General features: G+C 56.7%; 1 long non-coding RNA gene across 2 annotated transcripts in view; it reads right to left on the reverse strand.

The window, feature by feature from the left end:
- Positions 1 to 1,932: 1,932 nt before the first annotated feature.
- Positions 1,933 to 25,697, reverse strand: part of LOC116354753 (uncharacterized) — a 56,396-nt gene continuing 32,631 nt past the window's right edge. For both annotated transcript variants that reach the window (XR_004203967.1, XR_004203966.1), the window contains exon 6: positions 1,933 to 2,873. This is a non-coding gene — a long non-coding RNA (uncharacterized LOC116354753). The remainder of the gene's footprint in view (positions 2,874 to 25,697) is intronic.

Genomic DNA, 25,697 nt, shown 5'->3' on the forward strand with positions numbered 1-25,697 from the left:
TTCCCTCTTTAACATCCCTGACTTGTTCTACTGACTTGTTCTTTCCCTCTAACGTCACTGACTTGTTCTACTGACTTGTTATTTTCCTCTTTAACGTCACAGACATGTTCTACTGACTTGTTCTTTCCCTCTTTAACATCACAGACTTGTTCTACTGACTTGTTCTTTCCCTCTTTAACGTCACTGACTTGTTCTACTGACTTGTTCTTTCCCTCTTTAACGTCACTGACTTGTTCTACTGACTTGTTCTACTGACTTGTTCTTTCCCTCTTTAACATCCCTGACTTGTTCTACTGACTTGTTCTTTCCCTCTAACGTCACTGACTTGTTCTACTGACTTGTTATTTTCCTCTTTAACGTCACAGACATGTTCTACTGACTTGTTCTTTCCCTCTTTAACATCACAGACTTGTTCTACTGACTTGTTCTTTCCCTCTTTAACGTCACTGACTTGTTCTACTGACTTGTTCTTTCCCTCTTTAACGTCACTGACTTGTTCTACTGACTTGTTCTACTGACTTGTTCTTTCCCTCTTTAACATCACTGACTTGTTCTACTGACCTGTTATTTTCCTCTTTAACGTCACTGACTTGTTCTTTCCCTCTTTAACGTCACTGACTTGTTCTTTCCCTCTTTAACATCACTGACTTGTTCTACTAACTTGATCTTTCCCTCTTTAACGTCACTGACTTGTTCTACTGACTTGTTCTACTGACTTGTTCTTTCCCTCTTTAACATCACTGACTTGTTCTACTGACTTGTTCTTTCCCTCTAACGTCACTGACTTGTTCTACTGACTTGTTCTACTGACTTGTCCTTTCCCTCTTTAACATCACTGACTTGTTCTACTGACTTGTTCTTTCCCTCTTTAACGTCACTGACTTGTTCTACTGACTTGTTCTTTCCCTCTTTAACGTCACTGACTTGTTCTACTGACTTGTTCTTTTCCTCTTTAACGTCACTGACTTGTTCTTTCCCTCTTTAACGTCACTGACTTGTTCTACTGACTTGTTATTTCCCTCTTTAACGTCACAGACTTGTTCTACTGACTTGTTCTTTCCCTCTTTAACGTCACTGACTTGTTCTTTTCCTCGTTAACGTCACTGACTTGTTCTTTTCCTCTTTAACGTCACTGACTTGTTCTTTCCCTCTTTAACGTCACTGACTTGTTCTACTGACTTGTTCTTTCCCTCTTTAACGTCACTGACTCGTTCTACTGACTTGTTCTACTGACTTGTTCTTTTCCTCTTTAACGTCACTGACTTGTTCTTTCCCTCTTCTTTCCCACTGACTTGTTCTACTGACTTGTCCTTTCCCTCTTTAACATCACTGACTTGTTCTACTGACTTGTTCTTTCCCTCTTTAACATCACTGACTTGTTCTACTGACTTGTTCTTTCCCTCTTTAACATCCCTGACTTGTTCTACTGACTTGTTCTTTCCCTCTAATGTCACTGACTTGTTCTACTGACTTGTTATTTTCCTCTTTAACGTCACAGACATGTTCTACTGACTTGTTCTTTCCCTCTTTAACATCACAGACTTGTTCTACTAACTTGATCTTTCCCTCTTTAACGTCACTGACTTGTTCTACTGACTTGTTCTTTGCCTCTTTAACATCCCTGACTTGTTCTACTGACTTGTTCTTTCCCTCTAACGTCACTGACTTGTTCTACTGACTTGTTATTTTCCTCTTTAACGTCACAGACATGTTCTACTGACTTGTTCTTTCCCTCTTTAACATCACAGACTTGTTCTACTGACTTGTTCTTTCCCTCTTTAACGTCACTGACTTGTTCTACTGACTTGTTCTTTCCCTCTAACATCACTGACTTGTTCTTTTCCTCTTTAACGTCACTGACTTGTTCTACTGACTTGTTCTTTCCCTCTTTAACGTCACTGACTTGTTCTACTGACTTGTTCTTTCCCTCTTTAACATCACTGACTTGTTCTACTGACTTGTTATTTCCCTCTTTAATAACGTCACTGACTTGTTCTACTGACTTGTTCTTTCCCTCTTTAACGTCACTGACCGCTATCATTTGTGAAAGTAGCACATTGTCCCCTCCCCCTTGTCTTTTCATTGTCTGGATCCCTCTTTCTTGTAAGTTCAAACTCAAGCGATGTTCCACAGACTATGGGTTCCATCATGCAACCACCTACACACGCAGGCATACATACAAAGAAACACACTTCAACAGAGACACACACAGGAAGATAAACTCAGTCACTCACTCAAACACAAGCCCCCTCTCTCTTACACACACAGACAACAGACCAGTCAGACAACATTGCCGCCCTCTTTAGGGAACATTTGCTCCCGCCCTCCGTTTCACTGCACATACGTTTGCCATTAAGATTGGCAGGTGCTGTGAGCCTGCCGCTTCTCCCTACTGCTGTAACGTGCCACAGCGAGCTGCAGGGAAAAATACTTCAAACTGATCTCAAAGACATGGAGGCGGTAACTCCTCAAATCCCCCATCCTCACTACAGCACCAGCCAGAGAGGCAAACTTCTCTCTAATAGATAAAGAGAAAGATGGTGATTTTAAATAACAGATCGGTCCTCCCTTCACCCTTGCCCTGAGTTCTCTCCACCTGGAGCAGAACTTTGGGCTGGGGGCTGTAGGGAGGACTTGGCTGGGACTGCAAAGGGGACTGGACTGGTCTGGGGCAGGGAAGGGGTTAATGACACATGTTTGGGCTAATGGCTCCCAGCGGAGCTATCTGCTGATTCAGCCCCATTACATCAGACGCATTAAATATGTCTGCACTGACCGCTGCAGACAGGCCTGCTTCTCCTCACAGCACGCTAATCGGCAGGGTGGCATGTCCCCCATCTCCCAGGTCTCCCCCTCCTGAAGGCCTCCGCACTCTAAAGGGAGAGAATAAAGGAGGGGGACAGAGTGAGAAAGAAGGAGAGAGTAAGTGCGCGTGTGTGTGTGGTTCCCCTTTATCACTGTTTAAACCCACGGTCTCGCTCTGAAGACCTAGTCTAGCATTGGCTTAACTTAATAAAGTTAGTTAGCCTAGCTCTGGTCTATCATCGACAGTGTGGCTAATTCTATAAATCAACGTGGCTAGCATTTGGCTAACCTATAGCTATTAGGTACACCAGTGTGGCTAGCCTATAGCTTGGCTAACATGATAAATCAGTTTGGCTACTGGAGAGCTGGCGGCTTGAAGAGCCCAGCTGGCCTCAGTTAGCCTCAGTGTTCCTGAGAGACGACCTGGCAGGGCAGGTATGGGGTGTAAATCCCTACACGAACCCTCCCATTAATGTACACTACCACACAGGCATGGACAGACACACACGTGCACACACACACAAGCACGAACGTGTGTATGCACGCATGTGCGAGCTCGCACACACACAATCTTGATGGCACTCATAACTCAATATTTTGTCCATCCGCTGGACAGGGTTGATGAGAGCGGTTAATAAATAGCAGCATAGCATCTCCGTCTGATTGATGCACACTGAGGGAGGGAGTCGGACCATTAGAAGACCCATAGAGCATTTCCTGTACACACACACCATCTTTCTCTCTCTGTTCCCCAAACTCTGCCAGCTGCAAGAAGCACCAAACAAACAGCAAGCCCAATAAAGGGGAGCCTAAATCTGCTGCTAGTAGAACAGTGTGTGTGTGAAGGCACAGACATCAATGGAGTATAACACTCATGGCTTGTTCTCTGCAGACATCCACAAACAAGGAGAAAAATGCTCACATTTTCCACTGTTATTATTACTGCATCTAGTGTCACAGCCGTGTCATTATTCTTGTAAGTAGTGTAAGAAAGGCTAAAAGTAATCCATGTGTTGAGGTGGAGGAGGTAGAGGTGGAGGGTGGCCCATCAATCTCTCAGCAGATTAGGAGGAGTTGTAAACATCGCTCTGCAGTGACCCGGGCCCCCCTCACAGGCACATGGAGCTGGGGCTGTAGTAGCTGGGCTGTGTTGGGTTGTGCTTTGTGATCTGGGTTGGTACTTTGGCCTGTGCTGAACTGACATGGCAAGGCTTGGATGTGTTCTGGGATGTACTGGTTCATGCTGGAGGCAGGAGGTGAGGAGGTAAGGGGCTGGAGGTGAGGAGGTATGGGGCTGGAGGTGAGGAGGAAAGGGGCTGGAGGTAAGGAGCTGGAGGTGAGGGGTAGAGGGGCTGGAGGTGAGGGGCTGGAGATGAGGAGGTAAGGGGCTGGAGGTGAGGGCCTGGAGATGAGGAGGTAAAGGGCTGGAGGTGAGGGGCTGGAGGTGATGGGCTGGAGGTGAGGAGGTAAGGGGCTGGAGGTGAGGAGGTAAGGGGCTGGAGGTGAGGGGCTGGAGGTGAGGAGGTAAGGAGCTGGAGGTGAGGAACTGGAGCTTCCAGATAGGGAGAGGAGCTGTAGGGACGAGCTGACCCTGTTTAGAACACCTTGCCAAGGTGGAGGGGGTGGGGGCGCTGACCCCGTACAAACCAACCCCTCCCTTGGCCTTGTCCACCCCTCCCCAGGGGCAATCCATCATACCAAACACACACATACAACCGTCTGCCAGACCTAAAACTATATCTGTAGATAAAAGTCTTTAAGTGGGAGTAGAGAGGCAAAATGTCAAGGGCTCTTTGGGAGCAAAATGATGTGCATCTCTTTCTAATAAAGCCTGGCCCACTGCATTAAATTACACGCTATCAAACAGAACCAAGACTCAGGCCCATAAAAGAGCTGCTTTGAAACGTCCCATGGCACCGCATAGTCTGAGCTTCCTTAATCACACTGAGACTCACACACACGCACTGCTCAGACCCTCTGTCTGTCTGCCCACTGTCTCAGAGAGAGACACACACACAAACACACACACTTGCATGAATGCACACACACAAGCGCACTGATCCACTTTTCACTGTTTTTTTGTGTAACCAGTCACCTGTGAGTGAGAGCATATCTGTGTGCAAAACTCAAGTGGCACTCTATTCTCAGCCTCTGGTCAAAACTAGTGTACTACTACATGAGGAATAGGGTGTAATTTAAGATACAGCTTGTGTATTTCGTATCCCGGCAATAGGAACTTATTCAGTAAGATTGTAAAATAAACCAGCAGTCAGGAAGGCCTAGTACATCAGCAGTGGAAGAGCTCTCCACAGAAGCTCCCACTTTCACATTACCTTCTCTCTGCCTCTCTTTGCTTTGGCACTTTTTCGTCAAAGTGAGGGTATTCCGAGGTTCAAAAATTCAGGAGCCCGGCTTGTGTGTGAGAAAGAGAGAGCGAGAGAGCAAGTGTGTGTGATGCAGAGCATTCTAGAGGGAGCCAGGATTGCGTCCTCTCAGTGAAATTCAATGCCTTAATAACACTGTATCCATAACACATCCCAACTACGTTTCCGTCTGTCAAAAGAAATGACACAATAAAGGTTCCAACTCCCGTCTACCTAGAGACCATCTCTCTGTCTACGCTAAACGTGAAACATTAAGCCATTCTTAGAAACTGTCTATAATAACACACAATAGTCTGTATATAGAAGTAAAAGCTGGAGATAAACATAGGCTGGTGAAAAGCAGGCCATCTCTCTGCATTGTAATATAGGCTTGGCTCCCAAAGACACAGATCCTTGGCCTGGGGGTTGTATCGAGTGGCACAAGTCAGAGATTTGGCAGGATAGGAGAGGGTAATGATATACACATGGCTTCATGCTGGAGCCTCAACACAGTAACCATAGACACATGCTGGGGCCTCCTGGGACTCATCAGCAGGGCACAGCTGTGTGCCCGCCAGCAGAATTCAATTTGCACCACTTAGTTGGGGGCACCACTCAGTTGGGGGCACCACTCAGCTACGAGCACCAATCAGCTAGGGGCACCACTCAGCTACGGGCACCAATCAGCTACGGGCACCACTCAGCTGGGGGCACTACTCAGCTAAGGGCCCCACTCAGTTGGGGGCACTACTCAGCTGGAGGCACTACTCAGTTGGGGGCACCACTCAGTTGGGGGCACTACTCAGCTAGGGGCACAACTCAGCTAGGGCACCATTCAGCTAGGTGCACTACTCAGTAGGGGCACTACTCAGTAGGGGCACTACTCAGCTAGGGGCACCACTCAGTTGGGGGCACGACTCAGCTCGGGGCACCACTCAGCTACGGGCACCACTCAGCTACGGGCACCACTCAGCTAGGGGCACTACTCAGCTAGGGCGCTACTCAGCTAGGGGCACTACTGAGTTGGGGGCACTACTCAGCTAGGGAGACCACTCAGTTTGGGCACTTAGGTGGGGCACCACTCAGCTAGGGGCACCACTCAGCTAGGGGCACCACTCAGCTAGGGGCACTACTCAGCTAGGGCACTACTCAGTTGGGGGCACCACTCAGTTGGGGGCACTACTCAGCTAGGGGCACTACTCAGCTAGGGGCACCACTCAGCTAGGGGCACCACTCAGCTACGGGCACCACTCAGCTACGGGCACCACTCAGCTGGGGGCACTACTCAGCTAAGGGCCCCACTCAGTTGGGGGCACTACTCAGTTGGGGGCACTACTCAGCTGGGGACACTTCTCAGCTGGGGACACTTCTCAGCTGGGGACACTACTCAGTTGGGGGCACTACTCAGCTGAGGACACTACTCAGTTGGGGGCACTACTCAGCTCGGGACACTACTCAGCTGGGGACACTACTCAGTTGGGTGAACCACTCAGTGAGGGGGCACAACTCAGCTGGGGGCACAACTCAGCTAGGGGCACTACTCAGCTAGGGGCACTATTCAGCTAGGGGCACCACTCAGTTGGGGGCACTACTCAGTTGGGGGCACTACTCAGCTGGGGATACTACTCAGCTGGGGACACTACTCAGTTGGGGGCACTACTCAGCTGAGGACACTACTCAGTTGGGGGCACTACTCAGTTGGGTGAACCACTCAGTGAGGGGGCACAACTCAGCTGGGGGCACAACTCAGCTAGGGGCACTACTCAGCTAGGGGCACTACTCAGCTAGGGGCACCACTCAGCTAGGGCACCATTCAGCTAGGTGCACTACTCAGTAGGGGCACTACTCAGTAGGGGCACCATTCAGCTAGGTGCACTACTCAGTAGGGGCACTACTCAGTAGGGGCACTACTCAGCTAGGGGCACCACTCAGTTCGGGGCACGGCTCATCTCGGGGCACCACTCAGCTAGGGGCACCACTCAGCTACGGGCACCACTCAGCTAGGGGCACTACTCAGCTAGGGGCACTACTCAGCTAGGGGCACTGCTCAGCTAGGGGCACTACTGAGTTGGGGCACTACTCAGCTAGGGAGACCACTCAATTTGGGCACTTAGGTGGGGCACCACTCAGCTAGGGGCACTACTCAACTAGGGGCACTACTCAGCTAGGGGCACTACTCAGCTGGGGGCACTACTCAGCTAGGGGCACCACTAAGTTGGGGGCACTACTCAACTAGGGGCACTACTCAGCTCAGGGCACCACTCAGCTAGGTGCACCACTCAGTTGGGGGCACTACTCAGCCAAGGGCACAACTCAGATATGGGCACCACTCAGCTAGGGGCACTACTCAGCTAGGGCGCTACTCAGCTGGGGACACTACTCAGTTGGGTGAACCACTCAGTGAGGGGGCACAACTCAGCTGGGGGCACAACTCAGCTAGGTGCACTACTCAGCTAGGGGCACCACTCAGCTAGGGCACCATTCAGCTAGGTGCACTACTCAGTAGGGGCACTACTCAGTAGGGGCACCATTCAGCTAGGTGCACTACTCAGTAGGGGCACTACTCAGTAGGGGCACTACTCAGCTAGGGGCACCACTCAGTTCGGGGCACAGCTCATCTCGGGGCACCACTCAGCTAGGGGCACCACTCAGCTACGGGCACCACTCAGCTACGGGCACCACTCAGCTAGGGGCACTACTCAGCTAGGGGCACTACTCAGCTAGGGGCACTACTCAGCTAGGGGCACTACTCAGCTGGGGGAACTACACAGCTGGGGGAACTACACAGCTAGGGGCACTACTCAGTTGGGGGAACTAAACAGCTAGGGGCACTACTCAGTTGGGGGAACTACACAGCTAGGGGCACTACTCAGCTGGGGGAACTACACAGCTGGGGGAACTACACAGCTAGGGGCACTACTCAGCTAGGGGCACTACTCAGCTAGGGGCACTACTCAGCTAGGGGCACTACTCAGCTGGGGGCACTACTCAGCTGGGGGCACTACTCAGCTAGGGGCACTACTCAGCTAGGGGCACCACTCACCTAGGGCACCATTCAGCTAGGTGCACTACTCAGTAGGGGCACTACTCAGTAGGGGCACCATTCAGCTAGGTGCACTACTCAGTAGGGGCACTACTCAGCTAGGGGCACCACTCAGTTCGGGGAACGGCTCAGTAGGGGCACTACTCAGTTCGGGGCACGGCTCATCTCGGGGCACCACTCAGCTAGGGGCACCACTCAGCTACGGGCACCACTCAGCTAGGGGCACCACTCAGCTAGGGGCACTACTCAGCTAGGGGCACTACTCAGCTAGGGGCACTACTCAGCTGGGGGAACTACACAGCTGGGGGAACTACACAGCTAGGGGCACTACTCAGTTGGGGGAACTACACAGCTAGGGGCACTACTCAGTTGGGGGAACTACACAGCTGGGGGAACTACACAGCTAGGGGCACTACTCAGCTAGGGGCACTACTCAGCTAGGGGCACTACTCAGCTAGGGGCACTACACAGCTAGGGGCACTACTCAGCTAGGGGCACTACACAGCTAGGGGCACTACTCAGCTAGGGGCACTACTCAGCTAGGGGCACTACTCAGCTGGGGGCACTACTCAGCTGGGGGCACTACTCAGCTAGGGGCACTACTCAGCTAGGGGCACTACTCAGCTGGGGGCACTACTCAGCTAGGGGCACTATTCAGCTAGGGGCACCACTCAGTTGGGGGCACTACACAGTTGGGGGCACTACTCAGCTGGGGATACTACTCAGCTGGGGGAACTACACAGCTGGGGGAACTACACAGCTAGGGGCACTACTCAGCTAGGGGCACTACTCAGCTAGGGGCACTACTCAGCTAGGGGCACTACTCAGCTGGGGGCACTACTCAGCTGGGGGCACTACTCAGCTAGGGGCACTACTCAGCTAGGGGCACCACTCAGCTAGGGCACCATTCAGCTAGGTGCACTACTCAGTAGGGGCACTACTCAGTAGGGGCACCATTCAGCTAGGTGCACTACTCAGTAGGGGCACTACTCAGCTAGGGGCACCACTCAGTTCGGGGCACGGCTCAGTAGGGGCACTACTCAGTTCGGGGCACGGCTCATCTCGGGGCACCACTCAGCTAGGGGCACCACTCAGCTACGGGCACCACTCAGCTACGGGCACCACTCAGCTAGGGGCACCACTCAGCTAGGGGCACTACTCAGCTAGGGGCACTACTCAGCTAGGGGCACTACTCAGCTGGGGGAACTACACAGCTGGGGGAACTACACAGCTAGGGGCACTACTCAGTTGGGGGAACTACACAGCTAGGGGCACTACTCAGTTGGGGGAACTACACAGCTGGGGGAACTACACAGCTAGGGGCACTACTCAGCTAGGGGCACTACTCAGCTAGGGGCACTACTCAGCTAGGGGCACTACACAGCTAGGGGCACTACTCAGCTAGGGGCACTACTCAGCTAGGGGCACTACTCAGCTAGGGGCACTACTCAGCTGGGGGCACTACTCAGCTGGGGGCACTACTCAGCTAGGGGCACTACTCAGCTAGGGGCACTACTCAGCTGGGGGCACTACTCAGCTAGGGGCACTACTCAGCTAGGGGCACTACTCAGCTGGGGGCACTACTCAGCTAGGGGCACTACTCAGCTAGGGGCACTACTCAGCTAGGGGCACTACTCAGCTGGGGGCACTACTCAGCTAGGGGCACTACTCAGCTAGGGGCACTACTCAGCTAGGGGCACTACTCAGCTAGGGGCACTACTCAGCTGGGGGCACTACTCAGCTGGGGGCACTACTCAGTTGGGGGAACTACACAGCTGGGGGAACTACTCAGCTAGGGGCACTACTCAGCTAGGGGCGCTACTCAGCTAGGGGCACTACTCAGCTAGGGGCACTACTCAGCTAGGGGCACTACTCAGCTAGGGGCACTACTCAGCTAGGGGCACTACACAGCTAGGGGCACTACTCAGCTAGGGGCACTACTCAGCTGGGGGCACTACTCAGCTGGAGGCACTACTCAGTTGGGGGCACCACTCAGTTGGGGGCACTACTCAGCTAGGGGGCACAACTCAGCTAGGGCACCATTCAGCTAGGTGCACTACTCAGTAGGGGCACTACTCAGTAGGGGCACTACTCAGCTAGGGGCACCACTCAGTTGGGGGCACGACTCAGCTCGGGGCACCACTCAGCTACGGGCACCACTCAGCTAGGGGCACTACTGAGTTGGGGCACTACTCAGCTAGGGAGACCACTCAGTTTGGGCACTTAGGTGGGGCACCACTCAGCTAGGGGCACCACTCAGCTAGGGGCACCACTCAGCTAGGGGCACTACTCAGTTGGGGGCACCACTCAGCTAGGGCACTACTCAGTTGGGGGCACCACTCAGTTGGGGGCACTACTCAGCTAGGGGCACTACTCAGCTAGGGGCACCACTCAGCTAGGGGCACCACTCAGCTACGGGCACCACTCAGCTACGGGCACCACTCAGCTGGGGGCACTACTCAGCTAAGGGCCCCACTCAGTTGGGGGCACTACTCAGTTGGGGGCACTACTCAGCTGGGGACACTTCTCAGCTGGGGACACTTCTCAGCTGGGGACACTACTCAGTTGGGGGCACTACTCAGCTGAGGACACTACTCAGTTGGGGGCACTACTCAGCTGGGGACACTACTCAGCCAAGGGCACAACTCAGATATGGGCACCACTCAGCTAGGGGCACTACTCAGCTAGGGCGCTACTCAGCTGGGGACACTACTCAGTTGGGTGAACCACTCAGTGAGGGGGCACAACTCAGCTGGGGGCACAACTCAGCTAGGTGCACTACTCAGCTAGGGGCACTACTCAGCTAGGGGCACCACTCAGCTAGGGCACCATTCAGCTAGGTGCACTACTCAGTAGGGGCACTACTCAGTAGGGGCACTACTCAGCTAGGGGCACCACTCAGTTCGGGGCACAGCTCATCTCGGGGCACCACTCAGCTAGGGGCACCACTCAGCTACGGGCACCACTCAGCTAGGGGCACTACTCAGCTAGGGGCACTACTCAGCTAGGGGCACTACTCAGCTAGGGGCACTACTCAGCTGGGGGAACTACACAGCTGGGGGAACTACACAGCTAGGGGCACTACTCAGTTGGGAGAACTACACAGCTAGGGGCACTACTCAGCTGGGGGAACTACACAGCTGGGGGAACTACACAGCTAGGGGCACTACTCAGCTAGGGGCACTACTCAGCTAGGGGCACTACTCAGCTAGGGGCACTACTCAGCTGGGGGCACTACTCAGCTGGGGGCACTACTCAGCTAGGGGCACTACTCAGCTAGGGGCACCACTCAGCTAGGGCACCATTCAGCTAGGTGCACTACTCAGTAGGGGCACTACTCAGTAGGGGCACCATTCAGCTAGGTGCACTACTCAGTAGGGGCACTACTCAGCTAGGGGCACCACTCAGTTCGGGGCACGGCTCAGTAGGGGCACTACTCAGTTCGGGGCACGGCTCATCTCGGGGCACCACTCAGCTAGGGGCACCACTCAGCTACGGGCACCACTCAGCTAGGGGCACCACTCAGCTAGGGGCACTACTCAGCTAGGGGCACTACTCAGCTAGGGGCACTACTCAGCTGGGGGAACTACACAGCTGGGGGAACTACACAGCTAGGGGCACTACTCAGTTGGGGGAACTACACAGCTAGGGGCACTACTCAGTTGGGGGAACTACACAGCTGGGGGAACTACACAGCTAGGGGCACTACTCAGCTAGGGGCACTACTCAGCTAGGGGCACTACACAGCTAGGGGCACTACTCAGCTAGGGGCACTACTCAGCTAGGGGCACTACTCAGCTAGGGGCACTACTCAGCTAGGGGCACTACTCAGCTAGGGGCACTACTCAGCTGGGGATACTACTCAGCTGGGGACACTACTCAGTTGGGGGCACTACTCAGCTGAGGACACTACTCAGTTGGGGGCACTACTCAGCTGGGGACACTACTCAGTTGGGTGAACCACTCAGTGAGGGGGCACAACTCAGCTGGGGGCACAACTCAGCTAGGGGCACTACTCAGCTAGGGGCACTACTCAGCTAGGGGCACTACTCAGCTGGGGGCACTACTCAGCTAGGGGCACCACTCAGTTGGGGGCACTACTCAACTAGGGGCACTACTCAGCTCAGGGCACCACTCAGCTAGGTGCACCACTCAGTTGGGGGCACTACTCAGCCAAGGGCACAACTCAGATATGGGCACCACTCAGCTAGGGGCACTACTCAGCTAGGGCGCTACTCAGCTGGGGACACTACTCAGTTGGGTGAACCACTCAGTGAGGGGGCACAACTCAGCTGGGGGCACAACTCAGCTAGGTGCACTACTCAGCTAGGGGCACTACTCAGCTAGGGGCACCACTCAGCTAGGGCACCATTCAGCTAGGTGCACTACTCAGTAGGGGCACTACTCAGTAGGGGCACTACTCAGCTAGGGGCACCACTCAGTTCGGGGCACAGCTCATCTCGGGGCACCACTCAGCTAGGGGCACCACTCAGCTACGGGCACCACTCAGCTACGGGCACCACTCAGCTAGGGGCACTACTCAGCTAGGGGCACTACTCAGCTAGGGGCACTACTCAGCTAGGGGCACTACTCAGCTGGGGGAACTACACAGCTGGGGGAACTACACAGCTAGGGGCACTACTCAGTTGGGGGAACTAAACAGCTAGGGGCACTACTCAGTTGGGGGAACTACACAGCTAGGGGCACTACTCAGCTGGGGGAACTACACAGCTGGGGGAACTACACAGCTAGGGGCACTACTCAGCTAGGGGCACTACTCAGCTAGGGGCACTACTCAGCTAGGGGCACTACTCAGCTGGGGGCACTACTCAGCTGGGGGCACTACTCAGCTAGGGGCACTACTCAGCTAGGGGCACCACTCAGCTAGGGCACCATTCAGCTAGGTGCACTACTCAGTAGGGGCACTACTCAGTAGGGGCACCATTCAGCTAGGTGCACTACTCAGTAGGGGCACTACTCAGCTAGGGGCACCACTCAGTTCGGGGCACGGCTCAGTAGGGGCACTACTCAGTTCGGGGCACGGCTCATCTCGGGGCACCACTCAGCTAGGGGCACCACTCAGCTACGGGCACCACTCAGCTACGGGCACCACTCAGCTAGGGGCACCACTCAGCTAGGGGCACTACTCAGCTAGGGGCACTACTCAGCTGGGGGAACTACACAGCTGGGGGAACTACACAGCTAGGGGCACTACTCAGTTGGGGGAACTAAACAGCTAGGGGCACTACTCAGTTGGGGGAACTACACAGCTAGGGGCACTACTCAGCTGGGGGAACTACACAGCTGGGGGAACTACACAGCTAGGGGCACTACTCAGCTAGGGGCACTACTCAGCTAGGGGCACTACTCAGCTAGGGGCACTACTCAGCTGGGGGCACTACTCAGCTGGGGGCACTACTCAGCTAGGGGCACTACTCAGCTAGGGGCACCACTCAGCTAGGGCACCATTCAGCTAGGTGCACTACTCAGTAGGGGCACTACTCAGTAGGGGCACCATTCAGCTAGGTGCACTACTCAGTAGGGGCACTACTCAGCTAGGGGCACCACTCAGTTCGGGGCACGGCTCAGTAGGGGCACTACTCAGTTCGGGGCACGGCTCATCTCGGGGCACCACTCAGCTAGGGGCACCACTCAGCTACGGGCACCACTCAGCTACGGGCACCACTCAGCTAGGGGCACCACTCAGCTAGGGGCACTACTCAGCTAGGGGCACTACTCAGCTAGGGGCACTACTCAGCTGGGGGAACTACACAGCTGGGGGAACTACACAGCTAGGGGCACTACTCAGTTGGGGGAACTACACAGCTAGGGGCACTACTCAGTTGGGGGAACTACACAGCTGGGGGAACTACACAGCTAGGGGCACTACTCAGCTAGGGGCACTACTCAGCTAGGGGCACTACTCAGCTAGGGGCACTACACAGCTAGGGGCACTACTCAGCTAGGGGCACTACTCAGCTAGGGGCACTACTCAGCTAGGGGCACTACTCAGCTGGGGGCACTACTCAGCTGGGGGCACTACTCAGCTAGGGGCACTACTCAGCTAGGGGCACTACTCAGCTGGGGGCACTACTCAGCTAGGGGCACTACTCAGCTAGGGGCACTACTCAGCTGGGGGCACTACTCAGCTAGGGGCACTACTCAGCTAGGGGCACTACTCAGCTAGGGGCACTACTCAGCTGGGGGCACTACTCAGCTAGGGGCACTACTCAGCTAGGGGCACTACTCAGCTAGGGGCACTACTCAGCTAGGGGCACTACTCAGCTGGGGGCACTACTCAGCTGGGGGCACTACTCAGTTGGGGGAACTACACAGCTGGGGGAACTACTCAGCTAGGGGCACTACTCAGCTAGGGGCGCTACTCAGCTAGGGGCACTACTCAGCTAGGGGCACTACTCAGCTAGGGGCACTACTCAGCTAGGGGCACTACACAGCTAGGGGCACTACTCAGCTAGGGGCACTACTCAGCTGGGGGCACTACTCAGCTGGAGGCACTACTCAGTTGGGGGCACCACTCAGTTGGGGGCACTACTCAGCTAGGGGCACAACTCAGCTAGGGCACCATTCAGCTAGGTGCACTACTCAGTAGGGGCACTACTCAGTAGGGGCACTACTCAGCTAGGGGCACCACTCAGTTGGGGGCACGACTCAGCTCGGGGCACCACTCAGCTACGGGCACCACTCAGCTACGGGCACCACTCAGCTAGGGGCACTACTCAGCTAGGGCGCTACTCAGCTAGGGGCACTACTGAGTTGGGGCACTACTCAGCTAGGGAGACCACTCAGTTTGGGCACTTAGGTGGGGCACCACTCAGCTAGGGGCACCACTCAGCTAGGGGCACCACTCAGCTAGGGGCACTACTCAGTTGGGGGCACCACTCAGCTAGGGCACTACTCAGTTGGGGGCACCACTCAGTTGGGGGCACTACTCAGCTAGGGGCACTACTCAGCTAGGGGCACCACTCAGCTAGGGGCACCACTCAGCTACGGGCACCACTCAGCTACGGGCACCACTCAGCTGGGGGCACTACTCAGCTAAGGGCCCCACTCAGTTGGGGGCACTACTCAGTTGGGGGCACTACTCAGCTGGGGACACTTCTCAGCTGGGGACACTTCTCAGCTGGGGACACTACTCAGTTGGGGGCACTACTCAGCTGAGGACACTACTCAGTTGGGGGCACTACTCAGCTGGGGACACTACTCAGCCAAGGGCACAACTCAGATATGGGCACCACTCAGCTAGGGGCACTACTCAGCTAGGGCGCTACTCAGCTGGGGACACTACTCAGTTGGGTGAACCACTCAGTGAGGGGGCACAACTCAGCTGGGGGCACAACTCAGCTAGGTGCACTACTCAGCTAGGGGCACTACTCAGCTAGGGGCACCACTCAGCTAGGGCACCATTCAGCTAGGTGCACTACTCAGTAGGGGCACTACTCAGTAGGGGCACTACTCAGCTAGGGGCACCACTCAGTTCGGGGCACAGCTCATCTCGGGGCACCACTCAGCTAGGGGCACCACTCAGCTACGGGCACCACTCAGCTAGGGGCACTACTCAGCTAGGGGCACTACTCAGCTAGGGGCACTACTCAGCTAGGGGCACTACTCAGCTGGGGGAACTACACAGCTGGGGGAACTACACAGCTAGGGGCACTACTCAGTTGGGAGAACTACACAGCTAGGGGCACTACTCAGCTGGGGGAACTACACAGCTGGGGGAACTACACAGCTAGGGGCACTACTCAGCTAGGGGCACTACTCAGCTAGGGGCACTACTCAGCTAGGGGCACTACTCAGCTGGGGGCACTACTCAGCTGGGGGCACTACTCAGCTAGGGGCACTACTCAGCTAGGGGCACCACTCAGCTAGGGCACCATTCAGCTAGGTGCACTACTCAGTAGGGGCACTACTCAGTAGGGGCACCATTCAGCTAGGTGCACTACTCAGTAGGGGCACTACTCAGCTAGGGGCACCACTCAGTTCGGGGCACGGCTCAGTAGGGGCACTACTCAGTTCGGGGCACGGCTCATCTCGGGGCACCACTCAGCTAGGGGCACCACTCAGCTACGGGCACCACTCAGCTAGGGGCACCACTCAGCTAGGGGCACTACTCAGCTAGGGGCACTACTCAGCTGGGGGAACTACACAGCTGGGGGAACTACACAGCTAGGGGCACTACTCAGTTGGGGGAACTACACAGCTAGGGGCACTACTCAGTTGGGGGAACTACACAGCTGGGGGAACTACACAGCTAGGGGCACTACTCAGCTAGGGGCACTACTCAGCTAGGGGCACTACACAGCTAGGGGCACTACTCAGCTAGGGGCACTACTCAGCTAGGGGCACTACTCAGCTAGGGGCACTACTCAGCTGGGGGCACTACTCAGCTAGGGGCACTACTCAGCTAGGGGCACTACTCAGCTGGGGGCACTACTCAGCTAGGGGCACTACTCAGCTAGGGGCACTACTCAGCTGGGGGCACTACTCAGCTAGGGGCACTACTCAGCTAGGGGCACTACTCAGCTAGGGGCACTACTCAGCTGGGGGCACTACTCAGCTAGGGGCACTACTCAGCTAGGGGCACTACTCAGCTAGGGGCACTACTCAGCTGGGGGCACTACTCAGCTGGGGGCACTACTCAGTTGGGGGAACTACACAGCTGGGGGAACTACTCAGCTAGGGGCACTACTCAGCTAGGGGCGCTACTCAGCTAGGGGCACTACTCAGCTAGGGGCACTACTCAGCTAGGGGCACTACTCAGCTAGGGGCACTACACAGCTAGGGGCACTACTCAGCTAGGGGCACTACTCAGCTGGGGGCACTACTCAGCTGGAGGCACTACTCAGTTGGGGGCACCACTCAGTTGGGGGCACTACTCAGCTAGGGGCACAACTCAGCTAGGGCACCATTCAGCTAGGTGCACTACTCAGTAGGGGCACTACTCAGTAGGGGCACTACTCAGCTAGGGGCACCACTCAGTTGGGGGCACGACTCAGCTCGGGGCACCACTCAGCTACGGGCACCACTCAGCTACGGGCACCACTCAGCTAGGGGCACTACTCAGCTAGGGCGCTACTCAGCTAGGGGCACTACTGAGTTGGGGCACTACTCAGCTAGGGAGACCACTCAGTTTGGGCACTTAGGTGGGGCACCACTCAGCTAGGGGCACCACTCAGCTAGGGGCACCACTCAGCTAGGGGCACTACTCAGCTAGGGGCACTACTCAGCTAGGGCACTACTCAGTTGGGGGCACAACTCAGTTGGGGGCACTACTCAGCTAGGGGCACTACTCAGCTAGGGGCACCACTCAGCTAGGGGCACCACTCAGCTAGGGGCACCACTCAGCTACGGGCACCACTCAGCTACGGGCACCACTCAGCTGGGGGCACTACTCAGCTAAGGGCCCCACTCAGTTGGGGGCACTACTCAGTTGGGGGCACTACTCAGCTGGGGACACTTCTCAGCTGGGGACACTTCTCAGCTGGGGACACTACTCAGTTGGGGGCACTACTCAGCTGAGGACACTACTCAGTTGGGGGCACTACTCAGCTGGGGACACTACTCAGCTGGGGACACTACTCAGTTGGGTGAACCACTCAGTGAGGGGGCACAACTCAGCTGGGGGCACAACTCAGCTAGGGGCACTACTCAGCTAGGGGCACTATTCAGCTAGGGGCACCACTCAGTTGGGGGCACTACTCAGTTGGGGGCACTACTCAGCTGGGGATACTACTCAGCTGGGGACACTACTCAGTTGGGGGCACTACTCAGCTGAGGACACTACTCAGTTGGGGGCACTACTCAGCTGGGGACACTACTCAGTTGGGTGAACCACTCAGTGAGGGGGCACAACTCAGCTGGGGGCACAACTCAGCTAGGGGCACTACTCAGCTAGGGGCACTACTCAGCTAGAGGCACCACTCAGCTAGGGCACCATTCAGCTAGGTGCACTACTCAGTAGGGGCACTACTCAGTAGGGGCACCATTCAGCTAGGTGCACTACTCAGTAGGGGCACTACTCAGTAGGGGCACTACTCAGCTAGGGGCACCACTCAGTTCGGGGCACGGCTCATCTCGGGGCACCACTCAGCTAGGGGCACCACTCAGCTACGGGCACCACTCAGCTAGGGGCACTACTCAGCTAGGGGCACTGCTCAGCTAGGGGCACTACTGAGTTGGGGCACTACTCAGCTAGGGAGACCACTCAATTTGGGCACTTAGGTGGGGCACCACTCAGCTAGGGGCACTACTCAACTAGGGGCACTACTCAGCTAGGGGCACTACTCAGCTGGGGGCACTACTCAGCTAGGGGCACCACTAAGTTGGGGGCACTACTCAACTAGGGGCACTACTCAGCTCAGGGCACCACTCAGCTAGGTGCACCACTCAGTTGGGGGCACTACTCAGCCAAGGGCACAACTCAGATATGGGCACCACTCAGCTAGGGGCACTACTCAGCTAGGGCGCTACTCAGCTGGGGACACTACTCAGTTGGGTGAACAACTCAGTGAGGGGGCACAACTCAGCTGGGGGCACAACTCAGCTAGGTGCACTACTCAGCTAGGGGCACTACTCAGCTAGGGGCACCACTCAGCTAGGGCACCATTCAGCTAGGTGCACTACTCAGTAGGGGCACTACTCAGTAGGGGCACTACTCAGCTAGGGGCACCACTCAGTTCGGGGCACAGCTCATCTCGGGGCACCACTCAGCTAGGGGCACCACTCAGCTACGGGCACCACTCAGCTACGGGCACCACTCAGCTAGGGGCACTACTCAGCTAGGGGCACTACTCAGCTAGGGGCACTACTCAGCTAGGGGCACTACTCAGCTGGGGGAACTACACAGCTAGGGGCACTACTCAGTTGGGGGAACTAAACAGCTAGGGGCACTACTCAGTTGGGGGAACTACACAGCTAGGGGCACTACTCAGCTGGGGGAACTACACAGCTGGGGGAACTACACAGCTAGGGGCACTACTCAGCTAGGGGCACTACTCAGCTAGGGGCACTACTCAGCTAGGGGCACTACTCAGCTGGGGGCACTACTCAGCTGGGGGCACTACTCAGCTAGGGGCACTACTCAGCTAGGGGCACCACTCAGCTAGGGCACCATTCAGCTAGGTGCACTACTCAGTAGGGGCACTACACAGTAGGGGCACCATTCAGCTAGGTGCACTACTCAGTAGGGGCACTACTCAGCTAGGGGCACCACTCAGTTCGGGGCACGGCTCAGTAGGGGCACTACTCAGTTCGGGGCACGGCTCATCTCGGGGCACCACTCAGCTAGGGGCACCACTCAGCTACGGGCACCACTCAGCTAGGGGCACCACTCAGCTAGGGGCACTACTCAGCTAGGGGCACTACTCAGCTAGGGGCACTACTCAGCTGGGGGAACTACACAGCTGGGGGAACTACACAGCTAGGGGCACTACTCAGTTGGGGGAACTACACAGCTAGGGGCACTACTCAGTTGGGGGAACTACACAGCTGGGGGAACTACACAGCTAGGGGCACTACTCAGCTAGGGGCACTACTCAGCTAGGGGCACTACTCAGCTAGGGGCACTACACAGCTAGGGGCACTACTCAGCTAGGGGCACTACACAGCTAGGGGCACTACTCAGCTAGGGGCACTACTCAGCTAGGGGCACTACTCAGCTGGGGGCACTACTCAGCTGGGGGCACTACTCAGCTAGGGGCACTACTCAGCTAGGGGCACTACTCAGCTGGGGGCACTACTCAGCTAGGGGCACTATTCAGCTAGGGGCACCACTCATTTGGGGGCACTACTCAGTTGGGGGCACTACTCAGCTGGGGATACTACTCAGCTGGGGACACTACTCAGTTGGGGGCACTACTCAGCTGAGGACACTACTCAGTTGGGGGCACTACTCAGCTGGGGACACTACTCAGTTGGGTGAACCACTCAGTGAGGGGGCACAACTCAGCTGGGGGCACAACTCAGCTAGGGGCACTACTCAGCTAGGGGCACTACTCAGCTAGGGGCACTACTCAGCTGGGGGCACTACTCAGCTAGGGGCACCACTAAGTTGGGGGCACTACTCAACTAGGGGCACTACTCAGCTCAGGGCACCACTCAGCTAGGTGCACCACTCAGTTGGGGGCACTACTCAGCCAAGGGCACAACTCAGATATGGGCACCACTCAGCTAGGGGCACTACTCAGCTAGGGCGCTACTCAGCTGGGGACACTACTCATTTGGGTGAACCACTCAGTGAGGGGGCACAACTCAGCTGGGGGCACAACTCAGCTAGGTGCACTACTCAGCTAGGGGCACTACTCAGCTAGGGGCACCACTCAGCTAGGGCACCATTCAGCTAGGTGCACTACTCAGTAGGGGCACTACTCAGTAGGGGCACCATTCAGCTAGGTGCACTACTCAGTAGGGGCACTACTCAGTAGGGGCACTACTCAGCTAGGGGCACCACTCAGTTCGGGGCACAGCTCATCTCGGGGCACCACTCAGCTAGGGGCACCACTCAGCTACGGGCACCACTCAGCTAGGGGCACTACTCAGCTAGGGGCACTACTCAGCTGGGGGCACTACTCAGCTGAGGACACTACTCAGCTGGGGGCACTACTCAGCTGGGGGCACTACTCAGCTAGGGGCACTACTCAGCTAGGGGCACTACTCAGCTGGGGGCACTACTCAGCTAGGGGCACTACTCAGCTAGGGGCACTACTCAGCTAGGGGCACTACTCAGCTAGGGGCACTACTCAGCTGGGGGAACTACTCAGCTGGGGGCACTACTCAGCTGGGGGCACTACTCAGCTAGGGGCACTACTCAGCTAGGGGCACTACACAGCTAGGGGCACTACTCAGCTAGGGGCACTACTCAGCTAGGGGTACTACACAGCTAGGGGCACTACTCAGCTAGGGGCACTACTCAGCTAGGGGCACTACTCAGCTAGGGGCACTACTCAGCTGGGGGCACTACTCAGCTAGGGGCACTACTCAGCTAGGGGCACTACTCAGCTGGGGGCAATACTCAGCTGGGGGCACTACTTAGCTAGGGGCACTACTCAGCTAGGGGCACTACTCAGCTAGGGGCACTACTCAGCTAGGGGCACTACTCAGCTGGGGGCACTACTCAGCTAGGGGCACTACTCAGCTGGGGGCACTACTCAGCTGGGGGCACAACTCAGCTAGGGGCACTACTCAGCTAGGGGCACTACTCAGCTAGGGGCACTACTCAGCTGGGGGAACTACACAGCTAGGGGCACTACTCAGTTGGGGGAACTACACAGCTAGGGGCACTACTCAGCTGGGGGAACTACACAGCTAGGGGCACTACTCAGTTGGGGGAACTACACAGCTAGGGGCACTACTCAGCTGGGGGAACTACACAGCTGGGGGCACTACTCAGCTAGGGGCACTACTCAGCTAGGGGCACTACTCAGCTAGGGGCACTACTCAGCTGGGGGCACTACTCAGCTAGGGGCACTACTCAGCTGGGGGCAATACTCAGCTGGGGGCACTACTTAGCTAGGGGCACTACTCAGCTAGGGGCACTACTCAGCTAGGGGCACTACTCAGCTGGGGGCACTACTCAGCTAGGGGCACTACTCAGCTAGGGGCACTACTCAGCTAGGGGCACTACTCAGCTGGGGGAACTACACAGCTAGGGGCACTACTCAGTTGGGGGAACTAAACAGCTAGGGGCACTACTCAGTTGGGGGAACTACACAGCTAAGGGCACTACTCAGCTGGGGGAACTACACAGCTGGGGGAACTACACAGCTAGGGGCACTACTCAGCTAGGGGTACTACTCAGCTAGGGGCACTACTCAGCTAGGGGCACAACTCAGCTGGGGGCACTACTCAGCTGGGGGCACTACTCAGCTAGGGGCACTACTCAGCTAGGGGCACCACTCAGCTAGGGCACCATTCAGCTAGGTGCACTACTCAGTAGGGGCACTACTCAGTAGGGGCACCATTCAGCTAGGTGCACTACTCAGTAGGGGCACTACTCAGCTAGGGGCACCACTCAGTTCGGGGCACGGCTCAGTAGGGGCACTACTCAGTTCGGGGCACGGCTCATCTCGGGGCACCACTCAGCTAGGGGCACCACTCAGCTACGGGCACCACTCAGCTAGGGGCACCACTCAGCTAGGGGCACCACTCAGTTCGGGGCACGGCTCAGTAGGGGCACTACTCAGTTCGGGGCACGGCTCATCTCGGGGCACCACTCAGCTAGGGGCACCACTCAGCTACGGGCACCACTCAGCTACGGGCACCACTCAGCTAGGGGCACCACTCAGCTAGGGGCACTACTCAGCTAGGGGCACTACTCAGCTGGGGGAACTACACAGCTGGGGGAACTACACAGCTAGGGGCACTACTCAGTTGGGGGAACTACACAGCTAGGGGCACTACTCAGTTGGGGGAACTACACAGCTGGGGGAACTACACAGCTAGGGGCACTACTCAGCTAGGGGCACTACTCAGCTAGGGGCACTACTCAGCTAGGGGCACTACACAGCTAGGGGCACTACTCAGCTAGGGGCACTACTCAGCTAGGGGCACTACTCAGCTGGGGGCACTACTCAGCTGGGGGCACTACTCAGCTAGGGGCACTACTCAGCTAGGGGCACTACTCAGCTGGGGGCACTACTCAGCTAGGGGCACTACTCAGCTAGGGGCACTACTCAGCTGGGGGCACTACTCAGCTAGGGGCACTACTCAGCTAGGGGCACTACTCAGCTAGGGGCACTACTCAGCTGGGGGCACTACTCAGCTAGGGGCACTACTCAGCTAGGGGCACTACTCAGCTAGGGGCACTACTCAGCTGGGGGCACTACTCAGCTGGGGGCACTACTCAGTTGGGGGAACTACACAGCTGGGGGAACTACTCAGCTAGGGGCACTACTCAGCTAGGGGCGCTACTCAGCTAGGGGCACTACTCAGCTGGGGGCACTACTCAGCTAGGGGCACTACTCAGCTGGGGGAACTACACAGCTAGGGGCACTACTCAGTTGGGGGAACTAAACAGCTAGGGGCACTACTCAGTTGGGGGAACTACACAGCTAGGGGCACTACTCAGCTGGGGGAACTACACAGCTGGGGGAACTACACAGCTAGGGGCACTACTCAGCTAGGGGCACTACTCAGCTAGGGGCACTACTCAGCTAGGGGCACTACTCAGCTGGGGGCACTACTCAGCTGGGGGCACTACTCAGCTAGGGGCACTACTCAGCTAGGGGCACCACTCAGCTAGGGCACCATTCAGCTAGGTGCACTACTCAGTAGGGGCACTACACAGTAGGGGCACCATTCAGCTAGGGGCACCACTCAGTTCGGGGCACGGCTCAGTAGGGGCACTACTCAGTTCGGGGCACGGCTCATCTCGGGGCACCACTCAGCTAGGGGCACCACTCAGCTACGGGCACCACTCAGCTAGGGGCACCACTCAGCTAGGGGCACTACTCAGCTAGGGGCACTACTCAGCTAGGGGCACTACTCAGCTGGGGGAACTACACAGCTGGGGGAACTACACAGCTAGGGGCACTACTCAGTTGGGGGAACTACACAGCTAGGGGCACTACTCAGTTGGGGGAACTACACAGCTGGGGGAACTACACAGCTAGGGGCACTACTCAGCTAGGGGCACTACTCAGCTAGGGGCACTACTCAGCTAGGGGCACTACACAGCTAGGGGCACTACTCAGCTAGGGGCACTACTCAGCTGGGGGCACTACTCAGCTAGGGGCACTACTCAGCTAGGGGCACTACTCAGCTGGGGGCACTACTCAGCTAGGGGCACTACTCAGCTAGGGGCACTACTCAGCTGGGGGCACTACTCAGCTAGGGGCACTACTCAGCTAGGGGCACTACTCAGCTAGGGGCACTACTCAGCTGGGGGCACTACTCAGCTAGGGGCACTACTCAGCTAGGGGCACTACTCAGCTAGGGGCACTACTCAGCTGGGGGCACTACTCAGCTGGGGGCACTACTCAGTTGGGGGAACTACACAGCTGGGGGAACTACTCAGCTAGGGGCACTACTCAGCTAGGGGCGCTACTCAGCTAGGGGCACTACTCAGCTAGGGGCACTACTCAGCTAGGGGCACTACTCAGCTAGGGGCACTACACAGCTAGGGGCACTACTCAGCTAGGGGCACTACTCAGCTGGGGGCACTACTCAGCTGGAGGCACTACTCAGTTGGGGGCACCACTCAGTTGGGGGCACTACTCAGCTAGGGGCACAACTCAGCTAGGGCACCATTCAGCTAGGTGCACTACTCAGTAGGGGCACTACTCAGTAGGGGCACTACTCAGCTAGGGGCACCACTCAGTTGGGGGCACGACTCAGCTCGGGGCACCACTCAGCTACGGGCACCACTCAGCTACGGGCACCACTCAGCTAGGGGCACTACTCAGCTAGGGCGCTACTCAGCTAGGGGCACTACTGAGTTGGGGCACTACTCAGCTAGGGAGACCACTCAGTTTGGGCACTTAGGTGGGGCACCACTCAGCTAGGGGCACCACTCAGCTAGGGGCACCACTCAGCTAGGGGCACTACTCAGCTAGGGGCACTACTCAGCTAGGGCACTACTCAGTTGGGGGCACAACTCAGTTGGGGGCACTACTCAGCTAGGGGCACTACTCAGCTAGGGGCACCACTCAGCTAGGGGCACCACTCAGCTACGGGCACCACTCAGCTACGGGCACCACTCAGCTGGGGGCACTACTCAGCTAAGGGCCCCACTCAGTTGGGGGCACTACTCAGTTGGGGGCACTACTCAGCTGGGGCCACTTCTCAGCTGGGGACACTTCTCAGCTGGGGACACTACTCAGTTGGGGGCACTACTCAGCTGAGGACACTACTCAGTTGGGGGCACTACTCAGCTGGGGACACTACTCAGCTGGGGACACTACTCAGTTGGGTGAACCACTCAGTGAGGGGGCACAACTCAGCTGGGGGCACAACTCAGCTAGGGGCACTACTCAGCTAGGGGCACTATTCAGCTAGGGGCACCACTCAGTTGGGGGCACTACTCAGTTGGGGGCACTACTCAGCTGGGGATACTACTCAGCTGGGGACACTACTCAGTTGGGGGCACTACTCAGCTGAGGACACTACTCAGTTGGGGGCACTACTCAGCTGGGGACACTACTCAGTTGGGTGAACCACTCAGTGAGGGGGCACAACTCAGCTGGGGGCACAACTCAGCTAGGGGCACTACTCAGCTAGGGGCACTACTCAGCTAGAGGCACCACTCAGCTAGGGCACCATTCAGCTAGGTGCACTACTCAGTAGGGGCACTACTCAGTAGGGGCACCATTCAGCTAGGTGCACTACTCAGTAGGGGCACTACTCAGTAGGGGCACTACTCAGCTAGGGGCACCACTCAGTTCGGGGCACGGCTCATCTCGGGGCACCACTCAGCTAGGGGCACCACTCAGCTACGGGCACCACTCAGCTAGGGGCACTACTCAGCTAGG

Source organism: Oncorhynchus kisutch, linkage group LG18 (assembly GCF_002021735.2).
Source record: "Oncorhynchus kisutch isolate 150728-3 linkage group LG18, Okis_V2, whole genome shotgun sequence".
Lineage (NCBI taxonomy): Eukaryota > Metazoa > Chordata > Actinopteri > Salmoniformes > Salmonidae > Oncorhynchus > Oncorhynchus kisutch.